Below are 21378 nucleotides of genomic sequence, written 5' to 3'. Positions count from 1 at the left end.
TTTATATTCATTAAATAAAAGTTAAAAAAAAAACAGCAAAAAGAGATGGGAAAAGCAACAACATAAACAAGGAGTTTGTTAAATTAATTACAGCATATCAAACAATGGATTATAAAAGAATAATTAAGAACATTGGAGAAATGTACCTGTTGTATTATTAAGTATAAAGGGGTGATCCAGAATAAAACATGCATTATAATCTTAGTGTTGATAAAATACACAGTAAAATGTTAATAAAATTTGGCTCCAGATGTGAAAAAAAGATTTTCATGTATTACTTCAGAACACCTCCATAATTAGGCATGATTATGACCCCAGTGTAGCCACTGAGCTTCAAACTGGTGATCAATCTGAAACCACACAAAGGAGTCAGGATTCACACCCAAGCTGTTGAGGTTGATTCATTCTGAGAGGAGGAGCGTGGTGGTGGCAAGAGGCGTGGAGTCACCACACAGACCCCAGAAGTCAGGTGAAAGTGGGCCAGAGGCGAGTAGCCCGCAGACTCATTTATTTCAGTTGGTACAGCAGCTTAAATAGCCAAGGCAGCCAATCCGGTCAAGGGGCAGTTTATGCCCTAACCAATCACAGCCTGCTGCCAGGCAGTATCTGAATCCATCCAATCATAGCCTGTTGCCAGGCAGGCTCCATTGCCAGGTGGGTTTCCCAGGGGGTTTCCGAAGCCACTCCTGAGTAACTGACACTCGCTTGCCAGGGGCCATCTTAGTTAGCATGGCCTTCTCATTCCACCACACCAAGCTACCTGATTCCAGCACCCAACTCTTAGCTGTATGTTAATATTGCTTGTAAATGTATAACATCTAAAAAGAGGCTCAGTCGCATTAGTAATCAGGGAAATGCCAGATTGGAAAATGAAGCCTCATACTAGTTGCAGGCAGAATGGCAACCAATTTTTTTAAAGATTTATTTGAGGAATAGTAACCATTTAAAAGTCTGACAGCAAAGAGCACCATGAGGATTTGGAGCAATGGTAAACTATTCTCTATTCTAGCCCATGCCGCGGCATATTCACCTATAGGAATATATGGTACAGAAAATGTGTGCCAAGGAAATCAGTAGAGAAATGTTCATTTCAATCATGTTTTTATATATGTACTCTTCAAAATGTTCATGGAAAATGTGTATTATGAAAAAAAGCATGCACACATTTAAAACTCCTTTGCATCAAAGCAAACATCTTCTAACTCCATTTTCCACAAACTTTCTGAAGCAGTCTTATATGTAATCATATATATGAATAATTTATATAATTGATATATGCATGTATGCTTGTGTAATACACAAATATCTTTACATTTATATGTGCAAATGTTCATAAATGAAACACTACATAAATCTGGGTTAGTCACACAATGGCATGCTAATCAACAAGTGAAACTAATGAATCAGAACTACTAGCTTTGTAACAAAGAAATTTTAAAATAATGTCAATTTAATTAAGTTGAAGATTTGCATGGAGGCGACCATTTTTTTAAAAAAGATCTAGCTATTTATTTGAAAGGCACAGTTACAGAGAGGAGGGAGAGACACAGAGAGAGATCTTCCATCCACTGGTTCACTCTTCAAATGGCCACAACAGCCAGAGCTGGGCCAAAGTCAGGAGCCAGGAGCTTCTTCCTGGTCTCCCACATGGGTGCAGGGGCCCAAAGACTCAGACCATTCTCCACTGCTTTTCTCAGGTGCATTAGCAGAGAGCTGGATCAGAAGTGGAGCAGCAGGGACTTGAACTGGCACCCACATGGGATGCCAGTGTTGCAGGCAGTGGCTTTACCCACCACACAGAGTGTCGGCCCCTGGAGGCTACCATATATATAAGTACATGAAAATATCTTATGTAATTCCTAAATGATATGTGCATATATAGTAAAGTACATACTGAAGAATGGAGATGATAAGCACAACATTCAAAGCTATAGTTACCTCTAGAGATAAAGACAAGGAAGCAAAGACACCCAGTAGCTTCAACTGTATCTGCAATGTAGAGCTGTCTTTAAAAAACTAATCGGGGCCAGCATTGTGGCATAACGGGTTAAGCTGCTGCCTGCAATGCCATCATCCCATATAGGTACTGATTCAAGTCCTGATTGCTCCATTTCTGATCCAGCTCCCTGCTAATGTACCTGGGAAAGGAGCAGCAGATGGCCCAACTATTTAGGCTCCAGCCACCCACATAGGAGGCCCAGAAGAAGCTCCTGGCTCCAACCTGGACATTGTGGCCATTTGGGGAGTGAACCAGGGAATGGAAGATTTCTCTGACTCTCCTTCTCTCCCTGTATAATTCTGCATTTCAGATAAAAAAAATAAATCTTTAAAAAATAACTAAGGGAAATATTTTGAGACAATAAAACTTGATGACAGGTGCAAGGTGTTAAGTTAGTTTGTATACATGTCTGTAAATTTAAAGTATTTCATAATAAAATATCCAAATGAAATATGGTATAACAGAGAACAGTCTAAAAATAAATGACTAAAAAGGTGATTTTCATATATTTCATTGCAGTCCTTTTTTGAGAAATACTGCTTACAGGAGCATCTGTTACTGTGTCTAGGTCCTTAACTTTGAAGGGGCCTGTCTCCCTTTAGAGACTCACAAAATGAACTATTTCTACTACAGCAATTACATTACAGTTTTGCATAAAACAACAAAGTGAGAAGAATCCCAAAATACATATTATGAATAAGAGGAAAAATAAAAGCAGTAACATTTTTTTAAAATTCATTTTTATTTGAAAGACAGAGTCACACACACACCGAGATGAAGAGAGGGGTTGGGTAGAGAGACAGAAAGAGATTTTCCATCCCAGAGTTCACTCCCTAAATGGCTGCAAGAGACAGGGCTGGGTCAGGCCAAAACCAGCAGCCTGAAATTGCATCTGGGTCTCCCACGTGGATGGCAAGGGCCCAAGCACTTGGGCCATCTTCTACTGCTTTCCCATGTGCATTAACAGGGAGCTGGATCAGAAGCAGAGCAGCCAGGACTTGAACTGTGGATCCAATATGAGATGTGAACATTGCAAGTGGCAGGTTAATCCACTGTGCCACAATACTACCCCAAGGCAAAATGTTTATGAAAATATTACCAATGTGTTTGTCCTATGCTGGCAAATATCCCACAGGACAAGTAACTGCTGATGAAATACAGAAATTAAATATGTTTTGACCACTCTAATAGAGATTTGGCAGTTCCTCTTCTATTCAGAAAACACTGAGGTGATGATTTTGAATAACACTGGCAACTGTCAAGCTGTCATAAAATTTTCTAAAACATCAAAAGGCGAAAGTTCAGATATGAAAAAACTCACTTGGTGTCCAAGTAAGAGTTTACTGGCCTATTATTCTTCATGTTCATATTCTACCGTCTATGTTTCAGGACACAAAGTGATTCAGTGACAAATTCTGAAATTTTGTTACAAGGAAGAACAGATCAAGAAGTATGTAGAACTTTGCCTCATGAAGAGAACTCAAGACAGCAGAACTGTTTTCTATTTCTTGTCCACAAATTATGCCCCATTTCCTTTTATAGCTTCTTCAAATTCATGTGTCTTCATGTTCATGTTCAAACAGTGGCACCACCCTTAACCAGAGTCATTAAAATGCAATCCAGAGGCTCACACTACAGTGTAGCAAGTTAAGCCATCTGTAGCGCTAGCATCCCATGTGGGTATGGATTCGAGTCCCAGTTGCTCCATTTCCAATCCAGCTCCCTGGTAATGGCCTGGGAAAGCATCAGAAGATGGCTCAAGTGTTGGACCCCTGCTCCCATGTGGGAGACCCGGATCAAGCTCCTGGCTCCTGGCTTCAGCCTGGCCCAGCCCTGGTCATACAGGGGAGTAGACAAGTGATAGAAGATCTCTCTCCTCTCTTTTTCTGTCTCTCCTTCTGTCCCCATTACTCTGACTTGCAAATAGATAAATAAATCTTTTTTAAAATGCAATCCAAATTACATGAAAAAAGACTTTGCATAGCAAAAATGATCTTAATCAAAAAGAACAAAGCTGGAGGCATCACTATAGCAGGATTCAAAAATACACTATAAAGGTATAGTAATCCTAACAGCATGACACTGGCATAAAAAAGATACATGACCAGTGAAACAAAATAGAGAGGCCAAAAATAAACTCACACATCTATGGTCATTTGATTTTTGACAAAGGTACCATGAACACACACTGGGAAAGGACAGTCTCTCCAATAAAGTATGTTGGGAAAACTCATTATCTACATACAGAAGAATGAAAGCAAACTCTTATCTCAACCCTTATACAAGAATCAACTCAAAATGGATTAAACACACTTAAATATAAGACCTAAAACAATAAAACTACTAGAAGAAATCATCAGGAGAAAAGCTCCATGACGGCCGGTGCCGTGGCTCAATGGGCTAATCCTTCTGCCTGCAGCCTCGGCACACCGAGTTCTAGTCCTGGTCAGGGCACCGGATTCTGTCCCGGTTGCCCCTCTTCCAGGCCAGCTCTCTGCTGTGGCCCGGGAGTGCAGTGGAGGATGGCCCAAGTCCTTGGGCCCTGCACCCGCATGGGAAACCAGGAGAAGTACCTGGCTCCTGGCTTCGGATCAGCGCGGTCCGCTGGCCGTAGTGTGCCGGCCACAGTGGCCATTGGAGGGTGAACCAACAGTAAAGGAAGACCTTTCTCTCTCTCTCACTGTCCACTCTGCCTGTCAAAAAAAAAAAAAAAAAAAAAAAAAAAAAAGAAAAAAAAACAACTCCATGACATAATTCTGGGCAGCATAGATTTCATGTATATGATCCCCAAAACACAAACAATGAAAGCAAAAACAGACAAAAAGGACTTCACGAAATTAAAACACTCGTGCACAGAAGAAAAAAACAAGTAATCAAATGAACAGATAATCCACAAATTGGGAAAAAAATTTACTTACCACATCAGACAATGAGCTAACCCCAGAATACACAAGGAATTCAATCAACTGCTTAATAAAAGGATAACAACCAATCTTATTCTAAAAAGGGTTTGAATAAGTATTTCTCAAAAGACATACAAATGTCTAAGACTTAAAATCCTCAACATATCTAATTTTTAGTGCAGTACAAATGAAAACCATAGTGAAATCATTTCACAACTATTAGATTGGCTATTACCAAAAAGATGAAAGATAACAAATGTTAGTGAGGATGTAGAAAACAGGAAACTCTTACACACTGTTAGATATATTGCAAGTTAGCCATTTTTGAAAACAACCTGGAAATTTCTCAAAAAAAGAAACAAACACACCAAAAATTACCAAATGATCCAGCAGTCCCACTACTAGGTATATACGCCTAAAGAAAGTAAAATGACTATGTCCAAATGATGTTTTCATTCTCATGTTGATTGTAGCATTATTCACAGTAGCTAATATATGGAAACACACGTAAATGGAGTTTAAAAATGTATATACAACAGAATACTACTCAACCTTAAAAAAAAAAAAAAACAAAAAACAGAAAATTCTGTAAGTTACAACGTGGATGAACCCAGAGGATATTGTGTTAAATGAAATAAGCTACACACACAGACATATATCACATAATCTCATTTACATGTGGAAAATAAAAAAGTCAAATTCAGGGTTGGCACTGTGTGCAACAGGTTAAAGACACCACCTGCGATGCCAGCGTCCCAAATCAGAGTAGTGGTTCAAGTCTTGGCTGTGCTGCTACTGAGCCAGCTCTCTGTTCACATTCCTGATAAAGCAGAAGCTGGCCTGAAGGTACTTGAGCCCTGCCACCCACGTGGGAGACAGATGATATTCTGGGCTCCTGTCTTTGGCCAGAACCAGGCCTGGTCACTGAAGCCGTCTAGAGAGTGTAGTGACCCAGCAAATGAAACATCTCTCTCCCTGTCTCTCTGTTACTCTTTGAAATAAATACTTTTTAAAAAGTCAAGGCCACTGAAGTGGAGAACAGAATGATGGTTATGCCAGAGGCTGGGGACAAGGGAAACCACTGGAGAAAGGAGAGATGACGTTCAGCAGGTGCAAAGTTACAATCAGGAAAAAAAAAGCTAACTGTGGTTGGTAATAATGCATTCTAAATTTCAAAATAGCTAAAGGAGAATTTTAAACGTTCTCACCACATTTGAAGTAACAGTCATGCTAATTACTATGATTTAATCATCTCAGAGTGTATGTAGGTATTGAAATACCACTTCATACCCCTATAAAGATGTCCAATTTTTATTTGTCAATTAAAAATATGATGAAGGGCCGGCATTGCAGTGCAGCAGGTTAAGCCTTTACTTCAATGCTAGCATCCTATATCACAGTGCTGGTTCCAGTCCCAGCTGCTCCACTTCTGATTCATCTTCCTTCTAACAGGCCTGGGAAAGCAGCAGATGATAGTTGAAGTATTTGGGTCTTTGCCACCATGTGGGAGACCAGGAAGAAGTTCCTGGCTCCTTGCTTTGGCCTGGTCCAGTCCTGGATATTGAGTTCATTTGGGGAATGAACCAGCAGATAAAAGATCTCTCTTTCTCTATTGTTCTGCCTTTCAAATAAATAAATATTTTTTTAAAAAATGAAATTTGAAAAAAGAATTTAAAAATTATATGAAACATGGCAATGACAAAAAATATAAATGAAAGACTCAAGAATAATCAAAATACAAGGGTGAGAATTCAATCATTTAGTCCCACTATATATACAATGTTAAGGAAATGAGTCACTTGATTCCACTACTGAGAGGAATCACTTAAAAAGACATAGCTGTAACATCTGGAGGTATCACTTAAGGAAGATATGGGGAGAAAACACACATCTGTCACAGAAACTTCAGAAAACTTGATCATCATGAGCCACGTAGAACACATGTAAAGAAAATTACCATGTCTGGATAACTCAGTATCTACAATGACTCATAAATAATCATGGCACTGAGTTACCAAGAAAAGAATAAGTGACTTCATTCATGGAATATGGAGAAATGACTCTTACCTCCTAACGCAAAAATTCACCTGGAAAAATACATGTCAATGATTTTTTAAAGTAATGAGAGGATTGTTCCCTTTATTATTAGGATACACTGTAAGGATGTAATAATCAAAAGAATAACCCCTTTATTATTAGGATACACTGTAAGGATGTAATAATCAAAAATAATATCACAAGAACACACAACTGGAGCAATGTGGCGCACTAATCTCCAGACAGACAGGAGATGGAAGTTAGTGATTGTTGATTAAGGAGCAACAGGAATCAGTAAGTGATTGCCTAATTAACAATACAGAAACACTTGGTCAACTATTGTAAATATTGTTTCTTTGGGAGACTTACAGTCTTACCTCAAACCACAGCAAATAAATTTCAGATGGGAAGAGTTTTTAAAGCTTTTAAAGAAGGTCATGATTGGGAATGGCACAGTGATGTAGAGGGTTAAGCCACCACTTGCGGTGCTGGCATCCCATATGGGCACCAATTTGAGTCCCAGCTGATCCACTTCTAATCCAGCTCCCTGCTAACATACCTGGGAAAGCAGTCAAAGATGACCCAAGTCCTTGGGCCCCTTGCACTGATGTGGGAGACTCAGATGCGGCTCCTGGCCTTGGCCTGTCCCAGCCCTTGTCGTTGCAGCCATTTGGGGAGTGAACTAGCAGATGGAAGACCTCTCGCTCTAAGAAAGACTTCTCTACAAGAAAGCTTACTGTTTTCCTCTTTATCAAAGGGAAATTTGGTGTGTACTCTCCCCTTCCTTAACCACTGTCCAGATACATGTGGCTCTATGACCATGCCTGAGTCATTTCCATCGAATGTAGATTATTGTCCAAAAGATGTGGGAACTGTTGTCCTTGAGATCTACCTTTCTTTACAATCTGTTGATCAAGCAGAGTGGGAAAAATATGATGGTATAGTTCCTGGAAAATATACCACTGTCTTGGGCGAGGCTAAGCTGGGCTTCTACACAGATACATAAAACACCAACTCTGACCGTAGTTCAAAACCTTATAGAGACAAATAGCATTTCCTACAATCATACTAGGGTTGGGAGCAGCTAGAAGTCGGAACAAAGACAACCACTAATAAATCAATATTTGTGAAGACTAATTTGAGGCAGCTATTTGAAGAGTCATAATAATATAGATATAGAAGGAACAGATACAATTAATGCATGCTATGGAGGTACAATTGTTATCTTCTATGCTATCAACTGGATTGAGTCCAGCTCTTGGGATGGATGATATGCCAAGGTGGTTGCAGAAAATATCACCATATATGCCACAGGAAATGCCAGAACAATAGGTGGACTTGGAGCCATAGTTCTGCTACATGGACCAAAGCTCTTTAAATTTTTGAATGAGGGTTTTGTGAGATGTACATGCAACATGCCTATGACTTTCACAAGCCTGATTTGCTCTCTGAATATCCTAGAGTAGACAGAAAACTCTCCACTGAGTGCATTAGACCACTGCTTTTATGTGTACGGTGAAAAGATCCATACCCAGTGGCAGAAAGAAACAGTAAAAGTTTCACCTTGAGGCCGGCGCCGTGGCTCAATAGGCTAATCCTCCACCTTGCGGTGCCGGCACACCGGGTTCTAGTCCCGGTTGGGGCGCCGGATTCTGTCCCGGTTGCCCCTCTTCCAGGCCAGCTCTCTGCTATGGCCAGGGAGTGCAGTGGAGGATGGCCCAGGTGCTTGGGCCCTGCACCCCATGGGAGACCAGGAAAAGCACCTGGATCCTGGCTCCTGCCATCGGATCAGCGCGGTGCGCCGGCTGCAGCGGCGGCCATTGGAGGGTGAACCAACGGCAAAGGAAGACCTTTCTCTCTGTCTCTCTCTCTCACTGTCCACTCTGCCTGTCAAAAATAAAAAAAAAAAAAGTTTCACCTTGAATGATTTGGGGTTAATGTCTTTTCACTCCACATACTGTAAACTAGTTCAGAAATCTCCAGCGTGGATATTGCTGAATGGCTTCTTTAATGTCCAGAACAGAGACAAAAAAAAAAAAAATCAGTATCTGTAATGGCCTGGAAGGCTTTGGGATGTTATAGAAGATACCTATTGCAACAGAGATGTGAAAAGGCATTTATGGAGGCAGGTTCCACACTCTTTAACTAGAAAACAAAGGCATCTTTGCTTGTACCACAGCAAAATGGAAATACGTACACATCCTCAGTTTATGGTTCTCTTGCTTCTGTTTTAACAGTACCCAACTCAGCAGCCGGCAGGGAAGAGGACTGGAGCATTCTCTCCCGGTTCTGGTTTGGCTACCACCCTGTACTCTGTTATTCAGGATGCCACACCATGCTCTCAATAACATAATAACCAATTTGCCTAATCTTAAATCAAGGGTTGACTCAAGCACTCATTTGGCAACAGGCACTTTTGCTGAAAACATAAATCTCAGAGAAGATACTCATAACTTGGTCAACTATATTTCCCGGTATTCAGCAGATTCAAAAAACATAGTACTGGGGCTGGTGCTGTGACAGAGCAGGTTAAAGCCATGGCCTACACCACCAGCATCCCACATGAGTGCCAGTTTTGAGTCCTGGCTGCTCCTCTTTCCCAGCTCCCTTCTAATGTTCCTGGGAAAGCGGTGGAAGATGACCCAAGTCCTTGGGCTCCTACATCCTGAAAGAAGCTCCTGGCTCCTGGCTTCAGCCTGCCCCAGCCATTGCAGCCATTTGAGGAGTAAACTAGCAGATGAAAACCTTTCTCTCCTTCTATAGCTCTGCCTTTCAAACAAATCAAATAAATCCTTAAAACAAAGTATGGTACCTAGTTAAAGTGGATGAAGAGGGGCTAGTGTTGTGGCACAGTGAATTAAGCTAAAGCCTGCAGGACCAGCATCCCATATGGGCACTGGTTCAAGTCCCAGATGCACCACTTAAAATCTATATCCCTACTTGGGAAAGCTGCAGCAGATTGCCCAAGTGCTTGGTCCCCTGCACCCATGTGGGAGACCCAGATGAAGCTCCTGGCTCCTGGCTTCAGTCTAGCCCATCCCTGGCCATTGTGGCTATTTGGGGAGTGAACCAGTGGATGAAACACTTCCCTCTTCCTCTGCCTTTGCCTCTCTAACTCTGCCTTTCAAATAAACAAATAGGCTGGGTGCCTCCCTTCAAATGATAAGGCTTGAGATGAAGGAGTAACACTTGTACAAATACAGCAGCTGAGGTAATTCTAAGCCCTGCAGTAACAGCAGAACCTGAAGTAGCTGTCACTAGTAACAGGGAACATTAGGATTTCATGGTGGGTTTAGGGGTGGGAGGTGGAGGGCACAGGAATAGCTGGAGAAATGGGATATCGGAGGATTATTTTAAAGGGTTACATGACACTTAAATTTTTTTTGAAGATTTATTTATTTACTTATTTGAAAGTCAGAGTTAGAGAGAGAGAGATCTTCCATCTGCTGGTTCACTCCCCAAATGGCCACAACAGCTGGGGCTGAGCTAGGCCAAAGCCAGGAGCTTCATCCAGGTCTCCCACATGGGCGTAGGGGCCCAAGCATTTGAATCAACCTCCACTGCTTTCACAGGTGCATTAGCAGGGAGCTGGTTCAGAAGTGGAGTAGCCAGGACTTGAACTGGAGCCTATATGGGATGCCAACACTGCAGATGGCAGCTTAACCCACTGTGCCACAGCGCTGGCCCCAATGTTTAAATTTTTATGTGACTGACATGTAATCTGGAAAACTGTTCTGTTCTTGGGGAGTTCTCGTCGCCCAATTTGCAACACGCTTCCTCGCTTCCTATTGTGTACTCAACTGATGTTTAGGCTCTGCGAAACTTCATACTTCTTTGGCCATTTGTATGCATGAAGTTGAGCTTTCATAACAGTAAAATGAATCATGTGCTTCTGCCTGAAAAAAAAGCAGATGTTCTAGCTTTTGTTTTTTTTTGTTTGTTTGTTTTTAGATTTTTCCTTGAAAGGCAGAGCTACAGGGAAGCAGAGGCAAAGAGAAGAGAGAGAGAGGTCCTCCATCCGCTGGTTCACTCCTCAAACAGCCACAATGGCCAGAGCTACACTGAACCGGAGCCAGGAACCAAGAGCTTCTTCCAGGTCTCCCACACGAGCACAGGGACCCAAGGACTCAGGTCAGCTTCCACTGCATTCCCAGGCCACAGCAGAGAGCTGGATCAGAAGTGGAGCAGCCAGGACTCGAACTGGCACCCACACGGGATGCCAGCGATGCAGACCGGAGCTTTAACCTGTAGCGCCACAGCACCAGCCTCATTAAGTAATTTTTTTTAAATGTGGAAAAACTGACATTTTCTTATGTTTGAGAATATATTCTTATTTTAGTGTATAAATTTCTAAAATAAAAGCACATATGATTTTTGTTACATAATACTTTTATAAAGTTTTAATTTCCTATTTAAGCAGCTCTATGTCAATAAATATAAACTAAAATGTTTTCATCATCATCACTTCCAAAGACTACACGTAATCTTACTCCATTAAAAGGAAACTTTGGGAATTAAAAACAAACAGCAACAAAAACAATTTTATCCTTCAACAATCTGGCTTTAAAAGTCAATTTTGGAAGTCATTTTTCCTGAGTTTGAAACAGTTTAAACGCTCCTTGGATTAATGGTGACTGACTCAAGAGGGCCATTCATGAGCTACAAAGTGCTGAAAAGAAAAGCACATTTATATACTTCCAGATCCTGTATTAATGGTTTGCATTTATTTTACTTTCTTTGAAAAGCAGTGGAGATGGATTTTGAAATGCTTTTGAGTTATTAGTATTTCCTCCTTCTAAATTACTCTTTCATGTTTTTCGGTCAATATTCTTTCTGGAATTTAAAAGCGCTGATTTGTAGCAGTGCTCTCTTCTAACATTTCTAAATTATTAGTTTCCACAGGTGTTACAAATTATTTTCCCTGCTTGTCACTTGTTGTTTACCTTTGTTAATTTTTTCTGTTGGAAGTTTTCAAATTGGTCACATTTTCCAAAATTTATCCTGATGTTTTCTACCTTTGTTTTATTTAGAAAGAACATCAATATCCCATAATTAAATATCCATTTAAATACTTTCACAGGTTCTTTTAAAACTATTTTAATTCTTAGTGTACTTAAAATTTATTTTTAATTGAGTCTGAGAAAGAATCCTGACAAAGTCTGCCCTCAAATGCGGACATTTGTTTCCAATGAATTCAATACTTTGAACGTAGACCAATTTCTTGCATTTGCTTAGATCTTTTTGGAACTTGCAAGTCTGCCCTCACTGTGTTTGTTTTTTTAATAAGTCCTGTCATTTGCAACAAAATGAGAACAACTGAAAATCATTATACTTACTGAAATAAGCCAGTCCCAAAAAGACAAATACTGTATGTTCTCCCTGATCTGTGGTAACTAATAGAGCACCTAAAAGGTAATCTAGAGAAGCAAAATTGACACTTTGAGATGCATGATTGTTTACATCCCTTGTCTTGACTGTTGAGGAACAATGGTTTTTTTTTTTTTTCCTTCTTACTATGTGTTGAACTCTTTACTTAGTGTAAGGATTATGAGTATAAAGTTAACTGAAAATAGATCTTTGTAAAAAAGTAAGAATGGGAATAGGAGAGGGAGGAGGAGGAAGGGTGGGAGTGAAGGTAGGAGGGAGGGTAGAATGGGAAGAATCACTGTATTCCTAAATTTGTATATATGAAATGCATGAAGTTTGTATACCTTACATAAAACGTTTCTTAGTTAAAAAATAACTGCTCATCTGACTACATGAAACTTTTAAATCAATGAAGTATAAAAGTAAAAGGCCACAAACTAGAAAACAATATTGTAGCAAATATAACAAATGGTTGATAACGTGAGTATGATAAATCATACAAGTCAATCAAAAACTGCCAAGACTGCATGGGTCAGGGGAAGGGACATGAAATTTGGGCAAAGAACAGTTGGAAGAAATTCATAAGAAAAATAAACAACTGGGGGCCAGAGCCATGGCACAGTAGGTTAATCCTCCGCCTGTGGCACCGCCATCCCATATGGGCACCGGTTCTTGTCCTGGCTGCTCCTCTTCTAATCCAGCTCTCTACTTGAAAGCAGTAGAAGATGGCCCAAGTGCTTAGGCCTCTGCACCCACATGGGAGACCAAAAGGAGGCACCTGGCTCCTGGCTCCGATCGGTGCAGCTCCAGCCGTTGCAGCCATTTGGGAAATGAACCAGCAGAAGGAAGACCTTTCTCTCTGTCTCTCTCTCTCTCTCTCTCACTGTCTGTAACTCTACCTGTCAAATAAATAAAATCTTAAAAAAAAAGAAAGAAAAATAAATAACTGATGTACACATGTAATAGGAAGTTCACCCTCTAGTAACTAACTACATATTAAGAAATACATATGGGGCCAGTGTTGTGGCACAGTGGGTAAAGCCACCACCTGCAATGCCAACATCCTATATGGGCACCAGTTCAAATTCCAGCTGCTCCACTTTCTATCCAGCTCCTTGCTAATGTGCCTGGGAAAGTGGTGGAAAATGGCCAAACTGCTTGGGCTCCTGCACCCATGTGGGAAAGCAGGAGGAAGCTCCTGGCTCCTGGTTTCAGTTTATCTGAGCCCTAGCTGTTGCAGCCATTTGTGGCGTGAACCAGCAGATGGAAGATCTCTGTCCCACCCTCTCTCTCTAACTCTGCCTTTCAAATAAATAAATCTTTAAAAAAAATACATGTAATTTGTTCTCTTTTTTAATAAAAATTTTTAAAAGAAAAATTAACAAATGCTTAAAAAAAGAAATTAGATAACACTAACCTGTCAAACTATCAAGAATTGTTTAATAAAATAATTTTAAAAGCTCTCAAAATTGAAAAGAATCCAATGAATCACTCTTAGCAGACTATAAACTGGCAAAATCACTTTTTTTAAAACAATCTGGCAATATCTAACAAGAGCCATAAACCAGGATAGCTTCTTTGACACAGCAATTTCCTGCAGATGTAGCAAAGAATCTGTAGTATTTCTGCACAAAGAAATTCATCTAATTTTATCTATATCAAAGACAGAACCCAGAGGAGGGTATTTGGTGCAGCAGTGAAGATGCCTTCATTCCATGTTGGAGTTCTAGGTTTCAGTTCTTGCTCTGCTTCTCACCCCAGTCTCCTGTTGATGTGCATCCTGGAAGACAGAAGGTGATGGCTGAGTCCTTGGGTCTTTGCCAACTGTGTAGGAGACCTGGATTGAGTTCCAGGCCCCTGACTTTGGCCTGGCCCAGCCCTAACTATTGGAGATATTTGTGGAGTGAACCTGCAGAAGGAAGATCTTGCTCTCTCTACCTTTCAAACAATTAAAATAAGTCAATAAAAAAAATTTTTAAAAGTAATCTAAAAATAGAAACTAGACAAAAATCCAATTTATAATGTCTACATAAATCATAACACATCACAAGATCAAATATTCTAGCTATTATAGTAGGTATTTACAAGATTATTTATCACAATATTATGATATTACTGTAAAAAATTTAAATGTCTATATATAGCTGGATCCTAATTGGTAAAAATAGATAGAAAAAACTGAATGGAAAATACAAGTAGGGGCCGGTGCTGTGGCACAGCGGGTTAAAGTCCTGGCCTGAAGTGCCAGTCTCCCATATGGGCACCAGTTCAAGATCCGGCTGCTCCACTTCTGATCCAGCTCTCTGCTATAGCTTGGGAAAGCAGTAGAAGATGGCCCAAGTCCTTGGGCCCCTGCACCCACTTGGGAGACCCAGAAGCAGCTCCTGGCTCCTGGTTCCTGGCTTCAGATGGGCGCAGCTCCAGCCATTGCGGCCATTTGGGGAGTGAACCATCGGATGAAAGACCTCTCCCTCTCTCTGCCTCTCCTTCTCTTTCTGTGTAACTCTTTCAAATAAATAAATCTTTAAAAAGAATAAAAAGAAAACATAGATGAACATAATAATGATCATCTCTGAGAAATGAAATTTATAGGTGACTATGAGTTTTTGAATTCTTCATTTCCTTACGTACAAACTATTTTTATATTTCTAAATCTGTTTATTTATTTATTTATTTATTGACAGGCAGAGTTAGACAGTGAGAGAGAAAGGTCTTCCTTTACCGTTGGTTCATCCCCCAGTGGCCGCTGCAGCCGGCGCGCTGCGGCCAGCGCACCGCGCTGATCCAAAGCCAGGAGCCAGGAGCTTCTCCTAGTCTCCCATGCGGGTGCAGGGCCCAAGGACTTGGGCCATCCTCCACTGCACTCCCGGGCCACAGCAGAGAGCTGGACTGGAAGAGGGGCAACCGGGACAGAATCCGGTGCCCCAACCGGGACTAGAACCCGTTGTGCCTGCGCCACAGGCGGAGGATTAGCCTATTGAGCCGCGGCACTGGCCTATTTTTCTTTTTAACATTTATTTACAAGGGGAACAAATTCCATGTGTTTCTTACATACAGTTTTTTCTTACATACAGTTTTAAGAACATAATGATCTTCTCACCCTATGCTCTCTCTTCCTTCTTTTTAAATTTTTACAATCCATACTTGCAATTTACTTTATAATCACAAGTCTAACCTTCCACGAAATAAAGAAAAAACACTGTTCCTCAAGAGGACAAGGGCTATAAACAATAATCAAATCTCAAAATGTCAATTTTATTCATTACATTTTTTTGTACTCTGTACATCAGCTACCACAAATCAAGGAAAACATGATATTTGTCTTCTTGGGATTGGCTTATTTCACTAAGCACAGCGGTGTCCAATTGCATCCACTGTACAGCTGAGTAGTATTCCACTGTGTAAATATACCACAATTTCTTCATCCAGTCATCACCTGATGGACATCTGGGTTGACCCCATATATCAGGCATTGTAAGTTGAGCTGCATAAACATGGGGGTACAATAACTCTTTCATATGCTGATTTCTTACCCTTTGGGTAAATTCACAGGAATGGAATGGCCTGAATCATACAGTCGATCTATTTCCATATTTCTGAGGAATCTCCATTCTGTCCTTCCATAATGATACCACTTTTGGTGGAATATAAACACATCCTTGCCAGCATTTGGTTTTTGATTTTTGTTAATTTTCAAAATACACCCAGATCTAACCACTTCTCCCTACCTGCATCCTAAAGCAGGCATGCATGCACCTCCTATCTGAAACACTTTGGTCCCCCACAGGGCCTTTCCCTCATCCCTTAGCCTTCACACTCTGTTCTCTTGGCTGTATCCATAGTGATTCTTCAAAGAACCAAAACCAGATCATGTCACGTCTCTGTTCCTAACTCTTCAGACTACTCGTTACAACCAAAGTAAAGATGAGGCCTGAAAGCCCCACAAAATCAGGCTCCTGCTCCAAGGAGGGAGGATCTTCTGCTTAGGTTCCCACATGGGTGATGGTTCATTTCTCTAGAGACCCCACCAAGTACGGGCTTCCTCAAACAGAAGTTCAACATTTCCCCAATTTTTCTCACTCGAATAGCAAAACTAAGAAAGTAATTCATGCAGCCAGCATTGTGGCACCATGGGTAAAGCTGCCGCCTGCGAGGCTGGCATCCCATATGGGTGCTCCACTTCTGGTCCAGCTTCCTGCTAAGGACCTGGGAAAAGCAACAGAAGATGGCCAAGGTGTTTGGACCCTGGTAACCTGTGGAAGACCTGGAAGAAGCTCCTGGCTCCTGGCTGTGGCTTGGCCCAGCCTGGCAGTTGTGGCCATCTGGGGAGTGAACCAGAAGACAGAACACCTTTCTCAACCTCTCTCTCTGGGTTTCTTCTCCTCCCCCTCTTCATAACTCTTCCAAATAAATAAATATTTCTTTAAAAATAAGGTGATCCATCAGGGAGAGTGATCCAACATGGGAAGTGAGATACTCAGCAGACTCATAGAATGGCAGATGTCCTAAATAGCACTCTGGCCTCAGAATCAGCCCTAAAGGCATTCGGATCTGGCTGAAAAGCCCATGAGAGTATTTCAGGCATGGAAAGCCAAGACACTCTGGCAAAAGATCTCTGCGAGTGAGATCCCAGTGGAAAGAACAGGTCTTCAGAGAAGGAGGTACCTTTCTCTGAAGGGAGGAGAGAACCTCCACTTTGACTATGACCTTGTCTAAACAAGATAAGAGTCGGAGAACTCAGAGGGCTTCCATAGCCTTGGAAACTCATGACTGGAGCATAGGGAGATTACTGATGCCATAGACAGGAGTGTCAATTGGTAAAGTCAACAACAGGAGTCACTGTGCACTTACTCCTCATGTAGGATCTCTATCCTTAATGTGCTGTACATTGAGATTTAATGCTATAACGAGTACTCAAACAATATATTTCACTTTGTGTTTCTATGGGGGTGCAAACTGTTGAAATCCTTACTTAATGCATACTAAACTGATCCTCTGTAAAAAAAAAAAAAAAAAAAAAAAGAAATTATCAATTCCCAACTTGACTCTCACTGGGATTAAACATGACAATAGGTCTGCTCTGATTTCATCATCATTTAAAAAAAAATCATCTATTATTTTTCACTTTATGTTTCTGTGTGGGAGCAAACTGTTGAAATACATACTTGATGTATACTAAGCTGATCTTCTGTATATTAAGATAATCAAAAATGAATCTTGATGTGAATGGAAGGGGAGAGGGAGTGGGAAAGGGGAGGGTTGTGGGTGGGAGGGACGGTATGGGGGGGAAGCCATTGTAATCCATAAGTCGTACTTTGGAAATTTATATGCATTAAATAAAAGTTTAAAAAAAAATAAGGTGATCCAATAAAATGTTTTAAATCTCACAATTTTTAAACATGATATTTCAGAAACATTAGTAGGGCCTTCCAGGATATAATGTATTGTACCATCACTACCATTCTCTCATTTCAATTTTTTTACAAGAAATGTACCAATGGACTGATGTGATTTATGGGGGGAGATTTCCCCCTTTTTCTCCTTCACTAGTAACAAAATCTCAGAAGTGTGATCCCTTGGTTTTCCTGAAGAAACACGGCATTCAAGGCTGCTTCCCAATCTTTCACACACAGAAGTGGAGTTTTTACTATGAAGAACAGTTGACATTTTCAACTCTATTGAAAATGGAAGAGAGATAACCCGTCTGTCCTTACATAGAAAATTTTCAACTCCAGAAAGGCCAGTCAACTGCCTACTTTGTCATTCAACCCCCTACAGAAATAGTAAGTATTTCTTTTTCTTTCCTTTTTTTTTTCTTTTAATACAGATGCATTTATTGGGGCCAGCACTGTGGCATAGTGTGTGAAGTTGCCACCTGTGACACCAGCATCTCATATGGATGCTGGTTCAAGACCCGGCTGCTCCACTTTCTATCCAGCTCCTTGCTAATGTGCCTGGGAAAGCAGTGGAGAATGGCCCAAGTGCTTGGGCCCCTGCACCCATTTGGGAGATTGGGAAGCAGCTCATGCCTCCTAGCTTCAACCTTGCCCAGTCCTGGCCATTGAGGTCATTTGAGGAGTGAACAAGCAGATGAAGATCTCTCTCTTAAATAAATAAATAAATGCATCTGCATTTTTTAAAGATTTATTTATTTATTTGAAAGGCAAAGTAAGAGAGAGAAGGGGGAGAGGAAGAAGGAAAGAGGGAGAGAATATCTTCCACCTGCTGGTTCACTCCCCAATGCTCACTAAATAGATGGAGCTGGCCCAGGCTGAAACCAGGAACCCAAAATTCCACTTGCATCTCCTATTTGTGTGGCTATCTTCCATTGACTTTCCCAGGGTGATAGACTGGAAGCAGAGCAGCCAGGACTTGAACTGGCACTCTGATAAGGCATGCCAGTTCTGCAGGTTAGCAGCTCAGCTCACTGTGCCACAATGCTGGCCCCCAAACACCAAGTATTTCTTAATCTGCTGACTGTCATTATCAATAAAAACAAAACACAGCACAAACTGATACAAAATAAACAATTATTTGCAATATTGCAAAATAGAGAATTGCTTCCTAAAGGTCATGATATTTTAAGAATCTCTCCTGTGACCCTATAAACTCAACAAATATGGATGAAAGGCAATTTTCTCATCTACTTACATTAACATTCACATATTAAAGCAGAGTAAGTTCATCAAGTTCTTTCACTTAAACTACATACAAGTAAGAAAAATGAGCCAGAATCAGCAATCTCACTCCAAGTGTCATCTAATGAAGTAACTGGTCTGAGTCACTCAGCTCAAAGTCAGGATCAAGAACACGTAAGCCAAAGACAGAAAAGTCATAAGTCAGCTACAAAAGGTGAGGAGAGAAAAAAAAAAAAAAAAAAAAAAAAAAACAAAACAGAGCATAGCTGTGTTTGTGCCGGCATCACTTGTGTGTGTGTGTGTGTGTTGTCTTGTGAGAGAAAGTATTTGTCAACATTAGAGAAAGTATATATGTCTGTTAGCAGACATTTTTATGAGGTGCAGATACAGTGAGCTAAGAATGTGTGTATATACGTCCATTAGGTTGAGAAAGCAAGCTGTACTGGGGGTGGGGAGGAATGTGTCAGTGTACAGCAGACTGAATGTGTGTGTGTGCGTCAATGTGTCAGTGAGTGAGCATGTGTGTCTGTACGTGTGTCAGGAAGAACTGCAGACTCCATCTCCCTACAGCCTGTCTGATGGGGTGCTTCGTAAACATCACAAACATAGAGTTTTATTAACACTGGCCTTTCCTCCATAGAGCAAGTTCCTTCCAGTGTCTTAATTAACCTCAGTGTAAATTATGTGTGAAAAATACCCTACCATGATTTAGCAGTAGTGCATGGAAAATTCAATCAATTTAAACATTACTACTTTATAAGTTAGCAGAATGCTATTTTTCTTTCTGTTTAAAATAATCTGTTAAGATTCTTTTCCTTCACTAAACAGCTCTTTAAATCAATATTACAATTGATTGATGTCTTTTGATTAAACATCAGTTTGTTTTAAAGTAGGGCTTAACAGATAAATAATTTCTGAACATTCACAGTTAAAGTCTCTTTCTGCTGTGTAAATGTAAACATAAAAGATATCCTTGCCAGGAATGCTTTTACTTTTAAAACTAAGGCCCAGGAAGCACTGACAGTATTCTGGGTTATGATTTCATTTCAATTGTTGCAACACACTTCCGGTCAGTTCATTCTGCCTCGCTCTACTGAGCTGGCTGGGAAGGAGTGCACCACACACTGACCACTCACCATCTGTCTGCCCAACAGGAAGGAGAGGAAGATTTTATCCTCAAGGCTGGCACCAGGTTTTACAAACCCCAAGAGAAATGTGGAAGAGCATCTAAGTTGTCCAGGGGAGGCGTTCTTCCCCAGAGCTTCATCAGACTGGGAGTAACCAAGGCTGCCTTTCTTTTTAGAACAATAAAATTGTTTAAAATTCCTTTTAAACAATAAAATCTTCTAGCATTTTGAATTTGTCTAGAAAAAGTTTTGAGGGCCAGCACTGTGGCATAGCAGGTAAAGCCACCACCTGCAGTGCTGGCAGCCCATATGGGTGCCGCTTCAAGTCCTGGCTGCTCCACTTCCAATTCCACTCTCTGCTATGGCCTGGGAAAGCAGTAGAAGATGGCCCAAGTCCTTGGGCCCCTGCATCTACGTGGGAGACCAGGAAGAAGCTCCTGGATCCTGGCTTCGGATGAGCTCAACTCCAGCTGCTACGGCCAATTGGGGAGTGAACCATCAGATGGAAGACCCCCCCCCCCACCCTGGCCTCTCCTTCTCTCTCTGTGTAACTCTGACTTGCAAGTAAAAGTAAATAAATAAATATTTTTAAAAAGAAGAAAAAAAGTTTTGACTGTAACCATAAATCAGATATGCAGTTTTCTTCTCTAATTACTTTCTTAACAGTCTACAATTGCATTTGTTTAGTTCCTCATGGACATGGTAGTTCTAACTATTTGTAGAAATTTTCAGAGTTTTACAAGAGTTGGGGGAGGGAGGGGGGATGTTTGCTTTCTCTGAGAATATTCTAAGTCTGGAAGAGGAATTTTGTGAATGGAGGCTCTATCTACGATATTAAAACTCTGGTGAGATTATTAGGTATTAGTAAGACTCCGCCTACTCCACATTTCTTTTTCCTATTCTATTCTAGAAACAACTACAAAATTTTCTATTTATGCACTGCAACTGTCAAAATTGAAAAGAGATTTCAATTGGAAATATTTGCAAATGTTTCCTAAGAGACACATTTTTCCTTTTCTTCACAAAGTGTGTATTGAAGCAAAGACTGCTAATCTTCACAGCTAGTCCTTGAATTGTACTTTAGGTGTAAGGGCACAGGGCACACTGGACACAAATTCCTGAGGGTCAGGGTATAAGGCCTCTGCCACACCCTCCCTCTCTTACCGTCTGCCCATAACACTTCATAGTCATCAAACATGTTGACATTTGGGGGCAAATAAAACAATTCTCAAGGTAGAAATTCTTTAAAGGCCTTTACCATCAGAAATGTTCACTTTACCGATTTAAAATATGCTCCTGGAAACACA

At 40.7% G+C, this 21378-nt stretch overlaps 1 protein-coding gene and 2 pseudogenes across 5 annotated transcripts in view; 2 read left to right on the top strand and 1 right to left on the bottom strand.

The window, feature by feature from the left end:
* The window catches only part of ZNF385B (zinc finger protein 385B), a 473021-nt gene that overhangs the window by 403951 nt on the left and 47692 nt on the right, over positions 1 to 21378 (bottom strand). The window lies entirely within an intron of this gene.
* On the top strand, positions 7760 to 8507 carry LOC138848868 (hydroxymethylglutaryl-CoA synthase, cytoplasmic pseudogene; annotated as a pseudogene).
* Positions 8853 to 9459, top strand: LOC138848867 (hydroxymethylglutaryl-CoA synthase, cytoplasmic pseudogene; annotated as a pseudogene).

This window comes from Oryctolagus cuniculus, chromosome 3 (assembly GCF_964237555.1).
Source record: "Oryctolagus cuniculus chromosome 3, mOryCun1.1, whole genome shotgun sequence".
In the NCBI taxonomy this organism is placed as follows: Eukaryota; Metazoa; Chordata; class Mammalia; order Lagomorpha; family Leporidae; genus Oryctolagus; species Oryctolagus cuniculus.
The sequence above is the reverse complement of the archived record's forward strand: the minus strand, read 5'-3'. Positions and strand labels throughout refer to the sequence as shown.